Source organism: Phyllobates terribilis, unplaced genomic scaffold (genome assembly GCF_046119375.1).
Source record: "Phyllobates terribilis strain yellow unplaced genomic scaffold, ASM4611937v1 Scaffold_4__5_contigs__length_816908805, whole genome shotgun sequence".
Classification (NCBI taxonomy): Eukaryota; Metazoa; Chordata; class Amphibia; order Anura; family Dendrobatidae; genus Phyllobates; species Phyllobates terribilis.
This window is the reverse complement of record NW_027362764.1, coordinates 402,376,576-402,398,295: the sequence shown is the minus strand read 5'-3', so window position 1 is coordinate 402,398,295 and position 21,720 is coordinate 402,376,576. Positions and strand designations below refer to the sequence as shown.

The following is a 21,720-nucleotide window of genomic DNA, read 5'->3' as shown; positions in this document are numbered from 1 at the left end:
TAAAGGGGCTTTAATCTCTTATAATATAATATATATTGTATAATCCATATAATGCATTTATGATGCTAATGTAAAAGGAGTTGTCAGGACTCCTTAGAATAAATCATTGCTGTAGGTAAACGCTACAGCTCCATACAGTGTGTAGTGGCTGTTCTTGGGTACTGCAGCTTAGCTCCTAATGAAGTGAATATGATCTGTGTTTCAGTACCCAAAAATGGCCACTTCACAAGATAGATCAGTATCTAAATCCTGGACAACCTCTTTTAATATATTTCACATTTTGTGAATTACAAATTCATGCACTTGAACGCCTTGGCTGCTATCAATGAGGTTATTAATGCATGTGGGCGGAGTCTAGCAATTCCATATGCTTTTGCCTGATTAATGAATTGTGACTCTTTAAAAAGTTTCAAAATTTGATGCAATTTCATTCTGGTCCACCCATGGTGTATTTTTAAGTATGCCAAAATTTGGAGCATTTTGGCATACTTAAAAAAAGTCATAAAAACAGTTCAAAGCATAAAGAAGCCCATTTTTTATATTGCACCAAATTCATGAATTTCGTGTATTATTTTGATAAATTTTGCGCCAAAGATGGCAATTAATACAACAAGAAAAAAAGGAAAGTGACTTAAAAAAAATGCAAATGATGATTTGCGTCTATAATGTTATTGCTGAATTCATTACATATATACAGTTATATGAAAAAGTTTGGGCACCCCTATTAATCTTAAGCTTAATGTTTTATAAAAATTGGTGTTTTTGCAACAGCTATTTCAGTTTGATATATGTAATAACTGTTGGACACAGTAATGTTTCTGCCTTGAAATGAGGTTTATTGTACTAACAGAAAATGTGCAATCTGCATTCAAACAAAATTTGACAGGTGCATAAGTATGGGCACCCTCATCATTTTCTTGTTTTAAATACTCCTACCTACTTTTTACTGACTTACTAAAGCACTTTTTTTGGTTTTGTAACCTCATTGAGCTTTGAACTTCATAGCCAGGTGTATGCAATCATGAGCAAAGCTACTTAAAGTGGCCACTTGCAAGTTGTTCTCCTGTTTGAATCTCCTCTGAAGAGTGGCATCATGGGCTCCTCAAAACAACTGTCAAATGATCTGAAAACAAAGATTATTCAACATAGTTGTTCAGGGGAAGGATACAAAAAGCTGTCTCAGAGATTTAACCTGTCAGTTTCCACTGTGAGGAACATAGTAAGGAAATGGAAGAACACAGGGACAGTTCTTGTTAAGGCCAGAAGTGGCAGGCCAAGAAAAACATCAGAAAGGCAGAGAAGAAGAATGGTGAGATCAGTCAAGGACAATCCTCAGACCACCTCCAGAGAGCTGCAGCATCAACTTGCTGCAGATGGTGTCACTGTGCATCGGTCAACTATACAACGCACTTTGCACAAGGAGACGCTGTATGGGAGAGTGATGCGAAAGAAGCCGTTTCTGCAAGCACGCCACAAACAGAGTCGGCTGAGGTATGCAAAAGCACATTTGGAGAAGCCAATTTCTTTTTGGAAGAAGGGCCTGTGGACTGATGAAACCAATATTGAGTTGTTTGGTCATACAAAAAGGCGTTATGCATGGCGGCAAAAAAACACAGCATTCCAAGAAAAACACTTGCTACCCACAGTAAAATTTGGTGGAGGTTCCATCATGCTTTGGGGCTGTGTGGCCAATGTTGGCACCGGGAATCTTGTTAAAGTGGAGGGACGCATGGATTCCACTCAGTATCAGCAGATTCTTGACAATAATGTTCAAGAATCAGTGACAAAGTTGAAGTTACGCAGGGGATGGATCTTTCAGCAAGACAATGATCCAAAACACCGCTCCAAATCTACTCAGGCATTCATGCAGAGGAACAATTACAATGTTCTGGAATGGCCATCCCAGTCCCCAGACCTGAATATCATTGAACATCTGTGGGATCATTTGAAGAGGGCTGTCCATGCTCGACGACCATCAAACTTAACTGAACTGGAATTGTTTTGTAAAGAGGAATGGTCAAAAATACCTTCATCCAGGATCCAGGAACTCATTAAAAGCTACAGGAAGCGACTAGAGGCTGTTATTTTTGCAAAAGGAGGATCTACTAAATATTAATGTCACTTTTCTGGTGAGGTGCCCATACTTATGCACCTGTCAAATTTTGTTTGAATGCAGATTGCACATTTTCTGTTAGTACAATAAACCTCATTTCAAGGCAGAAACATTACTGTGTCCAACAGTTATTACATATATCAAACTGAAATAGCTGTTGCAAATACACCAATTTTTAAAAAACATTAAGCTTAAGATTAATAGGGGTGCCCAAACTTTTTCATATAACTGTACATGCATGCACAGACAATATATATGAATAAACACATGCCACGTACATGTGTGCATATTTGTGAATGATCACTGCAATCTGTACCAGTGAGCAAACATAAGGATTCTCATTACACAAACACAAAAACATGGTCACTGAATATATACAGTGCTAAGCATAAATGAGTACACGCCACCTTTGAAAAGTAAGATTTTAATCAATATCTTACAGAGCACAAAAACAATTTCCAAAATTTTTAAAAGACTGAGTTTCATAGAACATTTTGTTAATCGATAACATGAAAGTAAGGTTAATAATATTTCACTACAAAATCTTAACTTTTATTAGTATTTTGTATTTTTGACCTCCATGGTTTTTAATAGTTTAAACTTTAGCTTTGATCCTAAGACTTTCATTATGGTGTACTCATTTGTGCAACATGGTTTTGAATTAATTTGTTAGGAAAATTACTACTTTTGGTGTGCAAAATAACAATATCTTGTTTGCAATCAATGGCCGCATTTGTGAGAGTATTTTGTATTACACAGAAATGTTGATTCTGAAAAGAAACTAAAGGTTTTCTGACAAATCTGTTGGGGCTATACTAATTTATGATTGATGCATTGTACACACACAAATACACCCACACATAGACAAAGGCACTTTTTTTTTAATATAATATTGATCCCTTACGTAGAAGAGTGAACAATTTTGTTTCCAGGCTTGGGTAGCCTGTGGAGTAACCTGTGGTTAAAACTATTATTACATAAGAAACTCCGTTTATAATACAGTATTACATAGGACACATCTGGGTAGCACTTTATAAATCACTAGAACGCTCAGTTGATGAGCAGTATTATGCCGGCCACTTGAATGCCTTCTAAGAGCTGCACTTCACACCGTGTATTGCGCTCTGCTCCACCCAGTACCTGACGATCACTCTGAGCTGCCTTGTGCTTCTCTTCCAGCTCCGCTGTTTGTGAGTCATAGAGAGCCTGAACTCAGGTTCTAGTAGCTCAGTCAAGCTTCCTGTATTGGTGTATTCCTGTTTTGTCTCACCTGTTATCGACCTGGCTAGCATTCTCATTTATCCTGATCTCTCTGCTCCTGACTTCGGCAACGAATTCTGAACCTGTACTGGCTGTCATGACCTTGGACCATCTGATTACACTTTTGTCTTGCCAACCTGTATTCCGTACCCGAGTTTCTGATCCTTCAGTCAGCTGCTGCAGTCCCGTGTAGTGCCCTGGAGAGGTACCTGGTGTCCACTGGCGGCCCAGCCTATCCCCACCATCAGAGGCTCTACTGAATACCCAGAAGACACTTAGTCACTCCCCTCCAGGGTAAGCCCATCCCGTGGCGCAGTGGGTCCACACCCACCAGCATTACAAGCTGGTGATGTGTAACGTTGCCATCTGAATTGAGTTTCCAGTTCTCAGATGACATCTTACTCAGTAGCATAGATACAGTGCCTAAACAGATGCACAAGGATTCCTATGATGAGTATGTGGTGAGTTTTTGATGTTACAGAATTTCTGCAGCATTTCTGGACCTACTAGCTAAATTAGGGTACGTGCATTTTTTTCACTGTGTTTTTGAGTGCTTTTTACATGCATTTTTATTGTGTTTTTGATGCTTCGGATTTTGTCTCTTGTTGGTATATCATGTTTAAATAAAAATGCTTTGTTTTGGATACTTCTTGGTATTTGGCTTTGACAGTACTTTACTGATATAGTCATATGCGGATTACATGTATTGTTATTGCGTTTCCACAATGGAAATGCACTAAAAACAGATAAAAGCAGTTTTTACTTGTGGATTTCCCGCATCTAAAGCAATTCTATTGGAAAAATCTGCAAATAAAACTACATGTACCCAAAAGAGATATTGACATGTTTCGGATTCCAAACATGCACCGCAGGTCAGTTTAAGGGGCGTAAAAAAAGCACAAGAGATTTCTATACATCCCATCCACTTTGCTGTAACTGTAAAATGAGCAAAGAAAATACAAAGCATTAAATATACAGCAAAAACTCACATGTTTGGACTTACCTAAGGCCTCAGTCAGACATGCATTTTTCACGTATCTGTTCTATCTGTGTTTCGTACGGGTAGAACACATGCCCAGTATAATCTATGGAGTTGTTCACATGTTTATGTTTTTTTTTTTGAAAACCATGTGTCCGCAAAAAATACTGGAGACATATCCATTTGATCAGTAACATGGATCAAAATTACCCATAAAAATCTATGAGTCCCTGAACATCACAAACTGTGCCCATGATCAATCCTTGTGCAGTCCGTATTGACATTGTGATAGATAGGAGAAGGTTTGTAATTTTTTTTTCATGCCTGAAGAATCACTTATGGTAAAAACTGGCACACTGACCAAACACTACTAAAACTTGGATCCAAAACACTGAAGAGCAATGGTCCGAGGATGTCTCAGTGAGGACTAAGGCCACGACCCCACAATCAGTATTTGGTTAGTATTCAATCAGTATTTTTTCTCAGGAGTGGGAGCCAAAACCAGGTGAGGAACAATCAGAGAAAAGGTATAATAGAAACAAGTCACCAGTTCTGCATTTATCACCCACTCCTGGTTTTGGCTCCCACTCCTGAGAAAAAATACCGACCGAATACTGATAGTGGGGCCGTGGTCTCAAGCAGAAAATTTTATAACCTCTGCATAATTTTTGCAGTTGTTCACGCTAAAATACTCTGTAAGAATCGGCTCCGATTATAGCCTTTTTTTGAGTGTGTTCCACTTTTTTATGCCTTATTGTTTCTGATTTGAAGTAATTTGTCATTAATAATTTTTTCTATTTTTTTCAGGTTCTACGTAAAAGTCTATGGATAAAAAAAAGTTGAAAAACGCACGGTTCAATGGTGTCTTGAAATGCACAGTACGCAAGAGTTTTCATTATATTACCGGTAATTCTACTTTGCTTGAACTGTTGAACACAGCCCATTTTCTGCAAAAATGCAGCATTTACTCTATGTGGGAGCATAGTTTTAAGATATACATTTTGATGTGGATTTCTTTTTCATAAAATCCCACTTTTGTGGTATTTTTTTGTGTATTTGGTGATTTTTTTTGCTTCTATTTGATTTCATAAGCAAATTTGGTGTTTTCCACTGTAAAAATTCTCCAATACTTAACATGATGCTTTTTTTCCATGCCAAAAACTACATGGAAAAAAACAAGCCTTGTTCATTATAGGAGCAATTTCTTATTAAAATGAATGCAAAATTCGGGAGTGGCCTAGCGCACCATGTGAGAGGACGCAGCTGGAGAAGCTTCTTCCTAGCATTTATCCAATTACCCGCTATAGGTCTCGAATAGCGCTTTTAAAATTATCGCAATACTCACCAGACAACCTTCTACCTACAGAGGCATTGTTATCTGCCATGGAGATAATGAGAAAAAGCCAGAAAAAGCATTGGGAGAAGTGGGCTTGCAGATCCAAGATGGTGGTGTGGCTGACTTGCTCGAAGCATCAGGAGCCGGCGAAAAGAGGTGGCGGCCAAGCTAGAGCGGTTCTGATGCACAGAGGCACACTTCCCTACATTAGAAAGAGGCTATATTGCTGCAGACTCATCATTAAGATCAGATGGTGGTGCAGTGGAGTCAGAGGATGCTCTGGTGGAACAGCAAAAAAATCGTGATTATGCTAACGATGCTACATCCCCGGCTATGCAGCACAATTTTTCATCAGATGGACATACAGATACGGGAGGAGCCCACATCAATAGATATTTTCCTAGTGGTTTCACGCTCTTAAGTCTTCTCTATCTACTCTGATTTCTCAGTCACCTCCCTATTGGAGAGACCTTTTATACAAGATACCTCCCAGCTATTGGCTCATAGTCATCTTGAGGGTGAACTCATTTGCTAAATGCCTGCAGGCCGTTGGCTGGGGGCATTTTACTATGCATGTGCTGCCCCTTTAAGAGCAGGGGAGCGCACACAGCCGGAAAAAAAAATTTAATGTCAGTAGCACGTTTAGAAATATATTTACTTAGAAAATAGGTGACGTGTTCAATACTTATTTCACCCGCTGTATGTAAAGAGGAGACATGCTGCAACAAGATAAGAGAAATAAAATATATATATTGTAGTAAACATGGCGGGGTCAGTGAAAATAATTAGCTAGAATGTCAGGGATTTTTAATATCTGCAAACTGAAAGCAATTTTTTAATATCTGCAAACTGAAAAACCTGCACTAATTTATCTGCAAGAAACACATCTTACCTCTGAAAAACTGCATTAATTGAATAAGAAATGGATTCAGGCTAATTAACACTCCACACAGTCTGCCTACTCACGAGGGTCAGAATATTAGTCCACTATGGTGCGCAATTTGAGTGTCTTAAAGTTGTTTACAGGTACAGAGGATCAATACGTATATTTGTTCTGTAAATTGTTCACTAAACCTCTTCTAATAAACTTTATCTACATACCACCAGAGTATTCCAATGGAATTATGCATAAGATCCTCAATTATCCCTGGTTTCCCACAAGTTTCTTGTATCATAATAGGTGATTTTAAAAATATAAAAAAATTCTCATTGGGATAGGAGTAGAGATGAAGTTAAGAAAGCGGAAGGCAACTTCACTCCTTTTGGTCATTTACTTAAGGAAATAGCCTTAATTGATTTCTGAAGAGCCCATCAATCTGATTTATATCAATATTCCCATTATTCAACTACATTTTCCTACCTATCAAGAATTGACCTAACTCATGGAAATGAATTGATGCTAGGATCAGTTTTTGAAATTGAATACTTACCCAGAGTATTATCTGATCACTTGTCTCGGTTTTATTTGGATGTGCTTTCCCTTAAGGTGTATTGCAGACCCATATGGAGGTTAAATTTTGGTTACAAATTATTGATACTGAGGGTAAAATTGAAGAGGAACATCATAGAGCCAACAACAGCCGCACAGAACAGGTTGAAAGTGGCTCATGCCATGTTTAATTAGGAGACACTACAGGCAACTGAAAGAAAAATATTGTTTGCAATATTTTGAGAATGAGGAAAAGGCACCTATTGTCTATGATAGCTGCAGCACAGAGACAATCGTCCTTTGTATCCAGTCTACAAACCAAAGACGGTAGAACAGTAAATACAACATTAGATATATTGGAAGTACTAGATGCGTATTATTCAACGTTATATTATTCATACAGGTACAGCCTTCAGAAGAAATTATTTAGAACTTTTTTTTAGATAAGGCACAGCTTCCAGTTCTCTCCTTAGAATCTCGAAACTTATTAGATGAACCATTTAATATAGAAATATAGAGAAACTAGCATTAGCACTAGGTACCATGGCCATTGATAAAGCACCAGGAATGGACAGGCTCCGAGTGGAGTTGCATAAGTGTAAGGTGCCTGAGCGAGGTAGTCATGGCAAGCAGCTGCCTTTGCTTGCTCTGGCACCCTACAGAAAAAATGTGTCCCCATCCCAATGTGCTGCTGTGTGTGGGGTGTATCAAACTTACTTCTGGCCCACAGGCCTCCACTGACTCCAGGTTTTCCTCTTCTGGAACCTTCGCAGCAATGAATCCAGAGAAACGGAATTCGTAAAAACAATCAAACTTTTACTTGACAACTTGCAGTCTTACAGACAGGCATAAAGGATAAGGTTCAACGGGTTGTAGTCGTCCCCACAGGTACCGGACACAACTTCAGTCCTGGTTTTCGGTATGGGTAAAGTATCCCTCTTGCTAACTTCTCTAGCACTAGGAATTTTACTCCACCACTAGCAGTACTCCCGGATTCCATCATTCCCTGCCTCTGTGAGTTTGAGTCCATCTTCTCCTGCAACTTTGCAGGCTGAGTGTGCCCAAGGGTCCCAACGTCCAGCTCGAGGTTCCCAGGCTGGCAGATGGATTCACGCGGAAGGGTTTTTTGGCAATCCACTGCCCTGAGTATTTAGGCTCACGTTGTCCCTAGTAGTCTATAACCTGTGACTACTGCTGTCACCTCTCACTACTTCTCTCAACTGAACTGACACTTCCTGAACTCAACACTAACCCCTCCCCAATCTGGGCCAGCCATGACGGTTAACCCTGTCTAGGCTAAACTGCAGTCCCAGAGGGTTCTACCTTTAGAAACATGCATTCATATGATACACATTTATCCCCTTGAAGTGTCAGGGAGTAGAACATAATCTCCACCACTCCTTCATAAACAGTATAAAAAGGTACTGTAACCCGTGTTGTTAGAAGTGTATAATTCATTCTGAGGTGGATGCCGCTATCCACTTCCATGCAGGAAGCTATAATCACATCTTATTGGCCCATTTCATTGATATCAAACTTCTTGCCAAAAAATTGGCCAACAGACTTTATAGAGTGATCTCATCAATAATACACTCTGATCAATCTGGGTTTATGCCCAATAAATCCACTGCAATAAATCTTAGAAGGCTTTACATTAATATGCAAGCAGAGGTCGATAATGTTGGCCAACAGGTAGTCCTGTCATTAGATGTTGCTAAGGTTTTTGACAGTTTAGAATGGCAATATTTGTGGTTTACGCTGCGTCAAATGATCTTTGGGAGCACATTTATAAAACGGGTACAATTGTTGTACTGAGCACCAAAAACCAAAATAAGAGTCAACGGTTTCCTGCCTGGTGAATTCTCTTTGTATTGGGGTACAAGACAGGGGTGCGCTGTGTCCTCTCTGTTATTTACAATAGCGATCGCTGGCAGCGGTGATTCACAAGACCCCTAAGATAGTTGCTTTTAGATATGGGACTAAGGAAAAGAAGGTGGCATTGTATGTACCTGATCTGCTTTTGCTTTACTAGTGGATGTGCGTGGGTCTTTGGAGAGCATGATGACGACTATTTCTAGTTTTGGGAGAGTTTCTGGTAAAAGATAAACTGGGATAAGGTCCTTGGACTCCGTGTCTTCCTCCTTACATTGAGCCAATGTCCTGATGCAAGTGATATCCAAATTTACAGTAAATACTTGGCAATTACAGTATCTTTCAAAATTGCGGAATGTGAGTAACTTAACCTGACTGCTTTATTGACAAAATTCAAACCAAAGATACTAGCTTGGTCCAAACTACAGTATATGTTATAGTATTGGGAAGGGTAAACTTGATTAACATGATACTTATGCCCCAATTCCTATACGTATTGCAAAATGCTCCAATCTGGCTTCCCCAAAACAGGCTTTACAAAATAAATTCCCTATTTAGAGACCTCATCTGGTGGAAGGGACAGTCATGAATTAAATTAGAATCACTACAACAGCCTAAATATGAAGGCAGTTTAGCGCTACTAAATCTGTGAATATACTATTTAGCATCACAAAGTCAACATTTGCTGGGGGAAATTACTATAGATAGTTCTATTGGGATTGTCCTTCAATGTATATGTTAAGGGGACGGTTGCAAACAACTTTATTAAATAATGGAAATCAACCGAATCCGGGGTCCGCGATGCAGCCTGGTGGACTGCGACCGAACACCTTCCGGGTGAGAAGGTAAAACAACCAACTTAAATAACAATCCCCTCCGTGTTACAGAACACTGGAGCGGAAAAAGGGATTTGCACTATCTCCGTTAACTGCACGAGAGATGTGCGATAAATAATGTATCTGTAGTCCTGTTGCAGCACAGGGACTACACAGTTGGCGCTAGGATGTGTGTGTGACTCACGCCGGCGAAAACGTGCTCCCAGCCGACGTGCTACCGGACTGAGGAGAATCTCTCCACGTGGCTTACAGGTGGTACCAGGAATAGGGTGTCTGCAGACTGCTCGGGGTGTAAGGCGACCCCTTTGTCAGAGCCAGACTGTCAGATGAAGCTACCTGCCTATTTCATCTAAGCCTGCCTATTTCCACTAAACCTGCCTGCCAGAAACTAAAGCACACGTGGAGCCCAAGCGTCCACACAACACCATCACAGCTCAATGATCAGAGCGTGCCGCCATGTTTGTGGGCGGGCTTTTTAAAGATTAAGCCCTGCCCACCGCCGCACCATTGGTGACGTCACCTGCGACCAATCAGGCGGTGCCAGGTCACCGGATCAGCTGACTCCCAAACCACCAATCACAGTCCGCCATGTCACGGGCATGCTCAGTACAGAGAATCCTGGACTTAGGCTTTAACAGCCCTGTCTCCCTCCGCAACCTATCCTTCATGTTGCTAGGAACAAAGACTCGAGAGCCAACCTGTACATCTCGTGGACCAGCTAGGCATTGGGACTGATGATGATGCTGAGCAGCATCAGCCCTGGCTGGACTGGAATGGGGGACCACAGAAGGTTCTGGACCCATTTTGAATCCAGCTAATGCCCGAGGCCTAACATCATCCCCCTCCACTTGACACTCATTTTCCTCAACGAGCAGGGGAGCAAGAATGTGGTCCACCGGTTCACAGGGATGATCCTCAGATCCATAGCCCCTCCAGTGTACTGGGTAACCTTTTTTCCCACAAACCATCTTAGACCCCATAATAGCCTGCACCTCAAGATTATCACCCCTGGTGTCTGTAACAGGTTGGGGTTCAGCGAGTTTTGTCAGGTGAACGGGTTTAAGGAGCGACACATGGAAAGTGTCGTGACTCCTCAAGTGTCGTGGTAACTGTAACCGGTACATTAGAGTTTACTTGGGCCAAAATTTTGAAAGGACCAATAAAGCGGGGGGCAAACTTAGCAGATTCCCCGCGTACTTTAGTATTGCGATCCGTGAGCCACAATCTGTCGCCCGGATAGAATACGGGAGCAGGACGACGAAGAGTGTCAGCCGACTCACTATCTGTAGAGTCCGCCACGGGTAATGGGTGGAGAAGGCCAGCCGGACTTTGACGGGATGATTTATCTCTCGTACAGCAGGCACACTCAAGAACATATTCCTTAACGTCCTGCCACCACCGGGGCCACCAATAGGACCATTGAAGGGACTTTGTGGTACGCTTGACCCCAAAATGGGCTCCGATCTTAGGGGCATGAGCCCAGGGGAGCACCTCATTTTGTAGATTAGGGGGAACGAACGACCTCCCCGAAGGAACCTGGTTTAAGGACACTGGAGCCACCCTCCGCATACCTCCCAAAGGGACGGTGAGCCTGGGCTCGTCATCGTCCTCAGCTGTATCCATGGACTGGGACAAAAGGTCTACCCGAGGGTTCTTTTTGACATAATCTGACAAGACCTGGGTCTTGGGGACAGACAGAGGATCTGTGCCGGGGGCCACATAGGTAGAAGGGTCAGAGACTACCCTCCGGGTGACTGTAACCATACACTGAGACACACAATTCTCACTCCAGGAAGAAATTCTCCCCGTATTCCAGTCAATGTGTGGAGTGTGACAACGTAACCATGGAAGACCCAATGACACCTCATCTAATCCACCGGGAATAATAAGAAAGGAGATAACCTCCTGGTGACCCTGAGGAAATGACATGGTAAGGGGAATCGACTGGTGGGTGATTTGCGTGTCCAGGAGTGAACCGTTGACTACCCTAATGTTCATTGGTCTTGGCAGTAACTCTATAGGAATGGCATGCCTCTGGGCAAAAGTAGATGACAAAAAATTGCCATCAGCGCCAGAATCCACCCACGCCTTGGCAGTAACCGCGGATGCTCCGAAGGACAATGTCACCTTATACTGTACAATAATTTGGAGGAAGAAGCCCCAGAATCTAACACACCTCCTCCAACGGTGGTTAGACACACTCGTTTTCCCGACTGCTTGGAACCCTTATTAACGGGGGACTCCAAGAGATGTGCAGGTTGGGAGCGAGAAGAGCTAGACTCAGGTCGGGATATATCCATAGCCTCAGGCTCTGGGTCGGGAGTCGCGGGTTTGGAAATGGGTCGAGAGAAGGATGGTGCCAACCGACACTGAGGTCTGGCGACCTCCAGCTCTAACTTGTGTTCTGCATGACGCAAATCTATTCGGTTAGCGAGAGAGATTAACTCCTCCAGGGAGGTTGGAATCTCTCTGGTAGATAGAGCATTTTTAATATGCCCAGCCAGACCCTTCCAGAACACCGGGATTAAAGACCGCTCAGACCAATCCAAGTCAGCCGCTAAGGTTCTGAACTGGATGGCATAGTGGCTGGCGGTGACCGAACCCTGGACCAACGCAAGAAGCTTAAGAGCCGTGTCATGCGTGACCTGAGTACCAAGGAAAACACTCTTTAGGGCATTAAGAAAGAGACCCGCATTAGCCACTACCGGGTCATTACACTCCCACAGAGGAGTAGTCCACTCCAGAGCCCTGTGGGAGAGTAATGTGATGACATAACCCACTTTGGCCCTTTCGGAGGGGAACCGTGCCTCCATTATCTCCAATTGAATGGAGCATAGGTTAATGAAACCTCTGCAGAATCTGCTGTCACCAGAAAATTTTTCCGGGAGAGCAAAACGGGGTAATGGAGCAATTGCAGCTGTCGCAGCATTTACCGCAGCTGAGTTAACCAGATTGGCTGCTTGAGAAGCCGCCTGGGTAGCTACTGCGGTGATATCAGCTACTGGGTCAGCTTGTTCCAGAGTCCTAAGTCTGGCCTCAAGTTGCTTTATATAGCGCTGCAGTTGTTGGTTGTCAGCCATGTTCGGCAAGACCCTGGTGCTCTGATACTGTTAAGGGGACGGTTGCAAACAACTTTATTAAATAATGGAAAGCAACCGAACCCGGGGTCCGCGATGCAGCCTGGTGGACTGCGGCCGAACACCTTCTGGGTGAGAAGGTAAAACAAGTAACTTAAATAACAATCCCCTCCGCGTTACAGCACACCGGAGTGGGAAAAGGGATTCGCACTATCTCCGTTAACTGCACGAGAGATGTGCGATAAATAATGTATCTGTAGTCCTGTTGCAGCACAGGGACTACACAGTTGGTGCTAGGATGCGTGTGTGACTCACGCCAGCGAATACGTGCTCCCAGCCAGCATGCTACCGGACTGAGGAGAATCTCTCCACGTGGCTTACAGGTGGTACCGGGAATAGGGTGTCTGCAGACTGCAAGGGGTGTAAGGCGACCCCTTTGTCAGAGCCAGACTGTCAGATGAAGCTACCTGCCTATTTCATCTAGGCCTGCCTATTTCCACTAAACCTGTCTGCCAGAAACTAAAGCACACGTGGAGTCCAAGAGACCAAGCGTCCACACAACACCATCACAGCTCAATGATCAGAGCGCGCCGCCATGTTTGTGGGCGGGCTTTTTAAAGATTAAGCCCTGCCCACCGTCGCACCATTGGTGACGTCACCCACGACCAATCAGGTGGTGCCAGGTCACCGGATCAGGTGACTCCCAAACCACCAATCACGGTCCGCCATGTCACGGGCATGCTCAGTTCAGAGAATCCTGGACTTAGGCTTTAACAGCCCTATCTCCCTCCGCAACCTATCCTTCATGTTGCTAGGAACAAAGACCCAAAAGACAACCTAAATGTCTCGTGGACCAGCTAGGCATTGGGACTGATGATGATGCTGAACAGCATCAGTCCTGGCTGGACCAGAAAGGGGGACCACAGAAGGTTCCAGACCCATTTCAAATCTAGCAAATGCCTAACAGTATAGTGGGAAAAGATCAGCTACTTTCCAGTTTTGAGGTGAACAAATTCCATATGTGCCCTTCTAACTACCCTACAATACCACTCATTGAAAAGATATGGTATATATTTTTTGTAATTGTCTTGTTTAAAAAAAGTTAATAAAGACTGATTTTTTAAAAAAAAAGTCAAAAGAAAGTTTATTTAGAGTTTTTGATGTGGAGTTTGGAGAGGGATCCTGACCAAAATCCAGATAGAAATTCTGTGTGAACATACCCAGAATCCTCCCCTCCTTCTTCTGTATACCCCTGCATGAAATTATGGTAGAGATTAATACCCTCTGAGGATTAACATACGTTAGCCTATTAGCATATGTTTCACGCAAAAAAAAAAATCATACGAGCTGCTGGAAACTATGGACAAAACAAAAAAATAACCAAGTGACTAATTGCAAACGTAATAACCTTATTTCGAAACAATACTATTAGAAATTATGGGAAAGTCAACACAACTAATAACGCCTGATTATGTCATACATACATACAGTACAGACCAAAAGTTTGGACACACCTTCTCATTTAAAGATTTTTCTGTATTTTCATGACTTTGAAAATTGTACAGTCACACTGAAGGCATCAAAACTATGAATTAACACATGTGGAATTATATACTTAACACAAAAGTGTGAAACAACTGAAAATATGTATTATATTCTAGGTTATTCAAAGTAGCCACCTTTAGCTTTGATGACTGCTTTGTACACTCTTGGCATTCTGTTGATGAGCTTCAAGAGGTAGTCACCGGAAATGGTTTTCACTTCACAGGTGTGCCCTGTCAGGTTTAATAAGTGGGATTTCTTGCCTTATAAATGGGGTTGGGACCATCAGTTGTGTTGTGCAGAAGTCTGGTGGATACACAGCTGAAAGTCCTACTGAAAAGACTGTTAGAATTTGTATTATGGCAAGAAAAAAGCAGCTAAGTAAAGAAAAACGAGTGGCCATCATTACTTTAAGAAATGAAGGTCAGTCAGTGCAAAAAGTTGGGAAAACTTTGAAAGTGTCCCCAAGTGCAGTTGCAAAAACCATCAAGCTCTACAAAGAAACTGGCTCACATGAGGACCGCCCCAGGAAAGGAAGACCAAGAGTCACCTCTGCTGCTGAGGATAAATTTATCCGAGTCACCAGCCTTAGAAATCGCAGATTAACAGCAGCTCAGATTAGAGACCAGGTCAATGCCACACAGAGTTCTAGCAGCAGACACATCTCTACAACAACTGTTAAGAGGAGACTTTGTGCAGCAGGCCTTCATGGTAAAATAGCTGCTAGGAAACCACTGCTAAGGACAGGCAACAAGCAGAAGAGACAAGTTTGGGCTAAAGAACACAAGGAATGTACATTAGACTAGTGGAAATCTGTGCTTTGGTCTGATGAGTCCAAATTTGAGATCTTTGGTTCCAACCACCGTGTCTTTGTGCGACGCAGAAAAGGTGAACGGATGGACTCTACATGCCTGGTTCCCACCGTGAAGCATGGAGGAGGAGGTGTGATGGTGTGGGGGTGCTTTGCTGGTGACACTGTTGGGGATTTATTTAAAATTGAAGGCATACTGAACCAGCATGGCTACCACAGCATTTTGCAGCGGCATGCTATTCCATCCGGTTTGCGTTTAGTTGGACCATCATTTATTTTTCAACAGGACAATGACCCTAAACACACCTCCAGGCTGTGTAAGGGCTATTTGACCAAGAAGGAGAATGATGGGGTGCTACGCCAGATGACCTGGCCTCCACAGTCACCAGACATGAACCCGATCGAGATGGTTTGGGGTGAGCTGGACCGCAGAGTGAAGGCAAAAGGGCCAACAAGTGCTAAGCATCTCTGGGAACTCCTTCAAGATTGTTGGAAGACCATTTCCGGTGACTACCTCTTGAAGCTCATCAAGAGAATGCCAAGAGTGTGCAAAGCAGTCATCAAAGCAAAAGGTGGCTACTTTGAAGAACCTAGAATATAAGACATACTTTCAGTTGTTTCACACTTTTTTTGTTAAGTATATAATTCCACATGTGTTAATTCATAGTTTTGATGCCTTTAGTGTGAATGTACAATTTTCATAGTTATGAAAATACAGAAAAATCTTTAAATGAGAAGGTGTGTCCAAACTTTTGGTCTGTATTGTACATACATATATAAATTTTAAATCTATTGATCCACATTAAAACCAGAAAAAAATACTTTTTAAAATATGACCCAATGTATTAAATTGGTTTATATGTTTCAGATTACGTCAACTATCATAGCAAGATTATAATTAAAAATATAGTCTGAAACAAATAGGACAATTTTATAAACTCACCCGCATTTAAAAAGTTTTTACTAGTTTTGAAGGGAACCAGCTACATGATTTATGCAGGTCGAATCATGGGCAACAGGAATCAGAGATCTGCCCCTGCATTCTAAATGTCTATGTTTTACTCTGAAAAACTGCAGTATTTCTGAAAAAAAATAAATTGGAAATGCGGTTGGGGATAAGGTGACTAGTCCAAGAGGCAGGTCCCCATTAGCTTCTCCCTGCTGACTTGGCAAAACTACCGTAATAAATTCAAGACACCATGATTCATTCTTGTGGCTGCCATCTGTCATCAATCGTTACAGGTTTCTCCTGTGTTGATATGATGAGGATGGATTCCACATGTTTCCAGCATGGATTGGCCATGCAGATAAACAAGGATTCTAAATTCCAAATGAATAAATCTTGTTGTTTATTGACAAATATGTAAAAAATCTCATATTCGGTAGCGTCTGTGTAATCAAGGGATCCTGCATTGGAGCCAAGCGTTCCATTCGTAACAGGTTGGCCGTAACAGAGATGGATGATATTATGTCCACGCTACCACAGTATCATCCCTTTACCATGTATCATTTGTTATGCCTAATCTCCCACAGAAACTTTTATTCCAGCATGATCCTACCAATATCATCCATCCCTGTTACAGTCAGCTTTTCACAGATGAAGCATTTGGTTCTTTTTCGGGTACCCTCAACTATAATGAATATGAGCTCTACTAGTTTAACAACTTAACATTTTCGCCCCATTTGTGCTTCCGTAGTCTTCAGTTTTCTCGGAAACCAGGATGCTATATTATCTACAAACCACTTGTAGCGTTCCTTATCACTGTTTTCCAGGTGGTTCTCCTTGTCTTCATGGTCCTTCAATTTCACACTGGTAACATTGTCATACCCTGCTCCCCCTTTACATAGATTATTCTGCCAATCACCACTATTACTGTATGACGGTCTTGCATCCTTTCACCCTGACACGTCAGTTCTAGGTTTAATTGACTGGCTTACATTTTTAATATACATTTTTATATTTTCACTTTCACTTCATCCATGATAGATAGTGATATTTGAAGAATCTCATTAAAAATATATTTTTTATCATTGTGGAGTACGAATTACTTATTTATCTATTCATTTTCCTACCAATCCAGAACACATAATGTATATTTATTACACTGATCTACAACTATGTTCCATCTGCCTTGACATCTTTGCGCCATCGTCCTACTGTCCTGCTGGAGGTGTTCGCCTTGCCATTCACTCACAGCTCCAATATATTAGGGAAGTAATCCCAGTCTTTGAAAAGAAGTCAACAAACTTTTAACTAGAAGCACATGATTTTGCCATGAAAGTTTGTAATTATATCAGAAAAAGCAGACCAAGCATCCTTCTCTATGCTTTTCATGATGTTAACATATTGATGAATTGCGCAATTATTGAAAACAAGCCCAGCATTTTGGGCAAAAACAGAATCTGGTTGGAATAAATGGATTTAAAACGCGTCATTTTTATACTAACATATTGTATTTATCAATAAACATCGAGATTAATTCATTCAGAATTTGTAATCCTGGTTCATCTGCACAGACTGATCCACGCTGGAAAACATGTGGAATCCATCCTCATGAGATAAACACAATTGATGAAAGACAGCAGTGCCACAGATCGTGTTGTCTTTAATGAGATGTTCTTTATACCGATCTTAGGAAAGATCTGTTAGCAGCAGCTGTTACAAAGCGCTCCAAATTGTTGTGCACGCAGCCAAACAACTCCAAGTAAATAGCCTTATCGATAGATTGCTCAGCTAGTCTAATAGGTTTCTCCCTATACACACAGATAAGGAAACAAGAAGGGAGTGGGAGGGGAATCGGCAGGGACACACCTCTTGGACTAGTCACTTCATTCCTGGCCACACTATCATCGTAGATGTTTGAAAAGCGGAACTGGTACAGTATGTGATTCATGCTGCTGACTATGAGGCCAGCATGAATCAGCAGACAGGTCCCCTTCAATGTCTATAAGGCCTCATTCAGACACCACTCATTTTTCATGTACGCACAAAAAAAGTTTTATCAGTGTTTTTGATTTGGACATTGTGTCAGTTTTTACCATCAGTGTTTCATCAGTGATATTCGCACATTAAAAAATAAATATATAGCTCACAAAGCATGTCTTATCTATTGCAATGTTAATCGTGGACAGCGCACTGATATCATCTGCGCGCTGTCTGTGATTTCTATGGACCCATAGACTTGTATGGGCAAATTTGATATGTGACTGATCAAAAACAGACATGTCTCCCTGATATTTTTACAGGCACATGGTTCGCAAAAAAAAAAAAGGACGTGGGCATAGCACCATAAACTGTAACGGGTTCATGTTCTATCTAGGAAAAACAAGTTAGAAGATGTACGTGAAAAACGGATGTCTGAATGAGGCCTAAAATAGACCTTTAACAAAGTATTTGCAACTTTCTGCTGCTAGAACTTTATACTATACAATAAAGTTTGCCACTCATGTAAAGGTAGGTAACAGTTATTTACCAACTTCTGCCACTTTTTTATGGAACAAAACAACATAATACCCACAGTGAAACAGTCAAGCTTACATGAAAACACTGATTCCCCAAGAGATAACCACCCGCCACTCATTACGCAGTCACACAACATTGCTTTGCATTGCTAGTGCAAAATCTGTCTTTGATGAAGTAATAACAAATTAGTCTAACACCGATTTAGGTCACGTTCAGCATTTGGTCAGTATTTTACCAGGCTTGGCATGTCAGAGTGGGGACACTTATACGCCATGCATGCTCCTCAGGAACAAAATCAGGCCTGGCTTGTCTCTCTCAACAAAGAGAAACGTTACCCCTTAGATCCCAGTCTTAAGCCTCTCATGTGGCCAAATCAGATCTCATAATTTGCACTGACAAGGGGCAATACCCCGAAACACTGTGTCGGCAAATTGAGATTCGGGTTTAGCTTTTATCCTAAGTCATATGGCAGGGCTCTTAAAGGGTCAATATTGACTTTTATGATTGCTACTTCCAGTAGGTGGCACTAGAGTTCTAGTCCTCTTTCTCTCTGAAGAGGCAATTTGCATATTTAATTTCCCAGAGGAGGAAGCATGGTCACCTCACTCTGACATGCCAGGCCTGGCTTCTCACTCTCCACAAAGAGAACATCACCCTTTTGTTAAAGAAAAACTTACATGTTATCGTCATATCTTATTTATACATTTCTGTGGACCCCCAGCTTTGAATATCTGATAGTATGTGTCACATCCTGCATATAACAATATGTTATGTTCATTGCTATGGATTATCTTTGATTTCGCCATTAGGATCTATCACTTCATTACTATCTACTTCTGATTTATATGCCCCTGTTGTTATCCTATATTTCTCTATAAAGAATATTCAGGTGGCTAGTTATAGTCCTTATTTTTTAATTGATGAGGACACAACCTATTTGATAGCTCAGTGGGTAGTACTTATTTTTTGAATGTATATCAAATTTCATGTAATAATAGGTTGGAACGCACCTGTGTTCCATAATGGACCAGATATTACATGTCCGCACATTATCCAGAAAGGAACATCTAGTACCTAGCCGGAAATTACAATTCTATTGTTGGAGCACATCGGATATGCACACCGCTGAAGCATTTCCTCCAGGATCATTTACATTACTAATGGCATAATAATACCGCCATCACTATCTCTGGCCTGTATGATGGGTGATTGTGCCAGCATTTGAACTTTGTCCCCTGAGGTACTCTTACACTCAAAAGAGGGGGAAACATGTCAGGACTGGGACCTTGTGTCAGGCTGGACTGGAGTCTCTTGGTAGGAGGATAATCGAACCCCATACCACCTTATGGGCCATGTGCAGAGCAGGAGTTACAGCTAAGCAATTGAACTATTGTAGCTTAAAGGGGTATTCCCATCTCCAAGATCCTATCCCAATATGTGTAGGTGTCAATTTTTAATAATAATAATAATAATAATATTAGCAAATACCTTCAATTAGAAATGTAGTATAGTATTTTAGATTCGCTATATCACTTCATGTGCAGGTATTGCGGGAGCTTAGGTATCCATGGTTACGTCCACTGATAATGTGACAGTTAGTTATCTAGCTGCCAGTGGACGTAACCATGGATACCTAAGGTCCCGCAATACCTGCACATGAAGTGATATAGCGAATCTAAAATACTATACTACATTTCTAATTGGAGGTATTTGCTAATATTATTATTATTACACCTACTACATATTGGGATAGGATCTTGGAGATGGGAATACCCCTTTAAGTCTTCTATGACCCTCTTTATCTATTAACTATTGAAGGTTAAAGGCCATTATATAGGGTGAGCCACTGACTGTTGAGCGAGGGCATTATATCACAATTAGGGTGCCAACCTCAGCGGTTAGGCAGGTAACAGACCCTTATTAGGACCTGATAGGGATATATTTTATATAGGTCCTTTTCTCGTATATTGCCCTCCCCTTATATAGATTTTAGGTGGTGGTCCCCCTCTATCAACTATTGATTGACTCCCCTTATTCCTTCGACAAAACTATGCGCTTTATTGGGATCTAATTGGTTCTACTTGGGATTGTTTATTTACATTTATTTACACTGATTTATCTACATATCATTTAATAATCTTTTAATACATGGTATTTTAATGTATACCAATACAGATTTGGAGTTTATTAGAAGGGTATTATTTCTGGCATATAACTGATGGTTCATACCCTAATATCCTCTTACCTGTGAGATGTGTCAGGTAAACTTCCACATATGCCATACAAAGAGTGTCATGGGGAACATCCTACTACTTCTGCAAATTGTTAGCATTGGGTACCCTATCCCACATCTTTCCCTCTCCCTTCATCATCTCTTCTTCAATCATGTTTCTTAGAATATCTTGCTTGTAGACTGTAATTTGCTTTGTCACAGCTGTGTATTTGGCTCCTTTCATAATTAGAATCTACAGTAGTAGCATCATCATAGGAATTACTAAGTGCAAAACAACAGGAATATCGCCTGTATCCCACCATTCCTGCTCCTGACATTCCCAGTTATCATTCAGTTGACTTTGCAGTTTTTTTCTTCCTATGTTTATCGCCTTACCTTACATATGGAGAGCTCCTGGCTCCTTGCATGCTGACTCCTAGATCCTTGCCGAAGTGAAGTCTGCACAGTAACATTCTTTTCTTTGAAGAGAGTTGAGTTTCATTTCTTGCTCAGACCACACCTAACCCCAAGTCACTATCTGGTGATGTCAGAATTCAAAGATCATGTAAATGGAGTTTGCCAGAAGCATCATGATTCATGTAAAGGAGCCTGTCTACTCTGGTTGCTGCTGCTGTGGGCGGAACACAGTGTAAATAGAATTATATAAAAATTTCCCAAAATCATCTTAAGCTAGGGCACAACAACATGCATATGCAAGAGTGTGCCCATATAACTCCAGAGATCATGTAGAGAACCAGAGAAACTAGGAGTTTTTTGTGCAAAAGTATAA

General features: G+C 41.4%; 1 protein-coding gene across 2 annotated transcripts in view; it reads right to left on the bottom strand.

The window, feature by feature from the left end:
* Positions 1 to 21,482, bottom strand: part of LOC141265440 (NFX1-type zinc finger-containing protein 1-like) — a 200,661-nt gene extending 179,179 nt beyond the window's left edge. For both annotated transcript variants that reach the window (XM_073678549.1, XM_073678550.1), the window contains exon 1: positions 21,327 to 21,482. The gene's annotated coding sequence lies outside the window, so the exon portion shown is untranslated. The remainder of the gene's footprint in view (positions 1 to 21,326) is intronic.
* Positions 21,483 to 21,720: the final 238 nt, after the last annotated feature.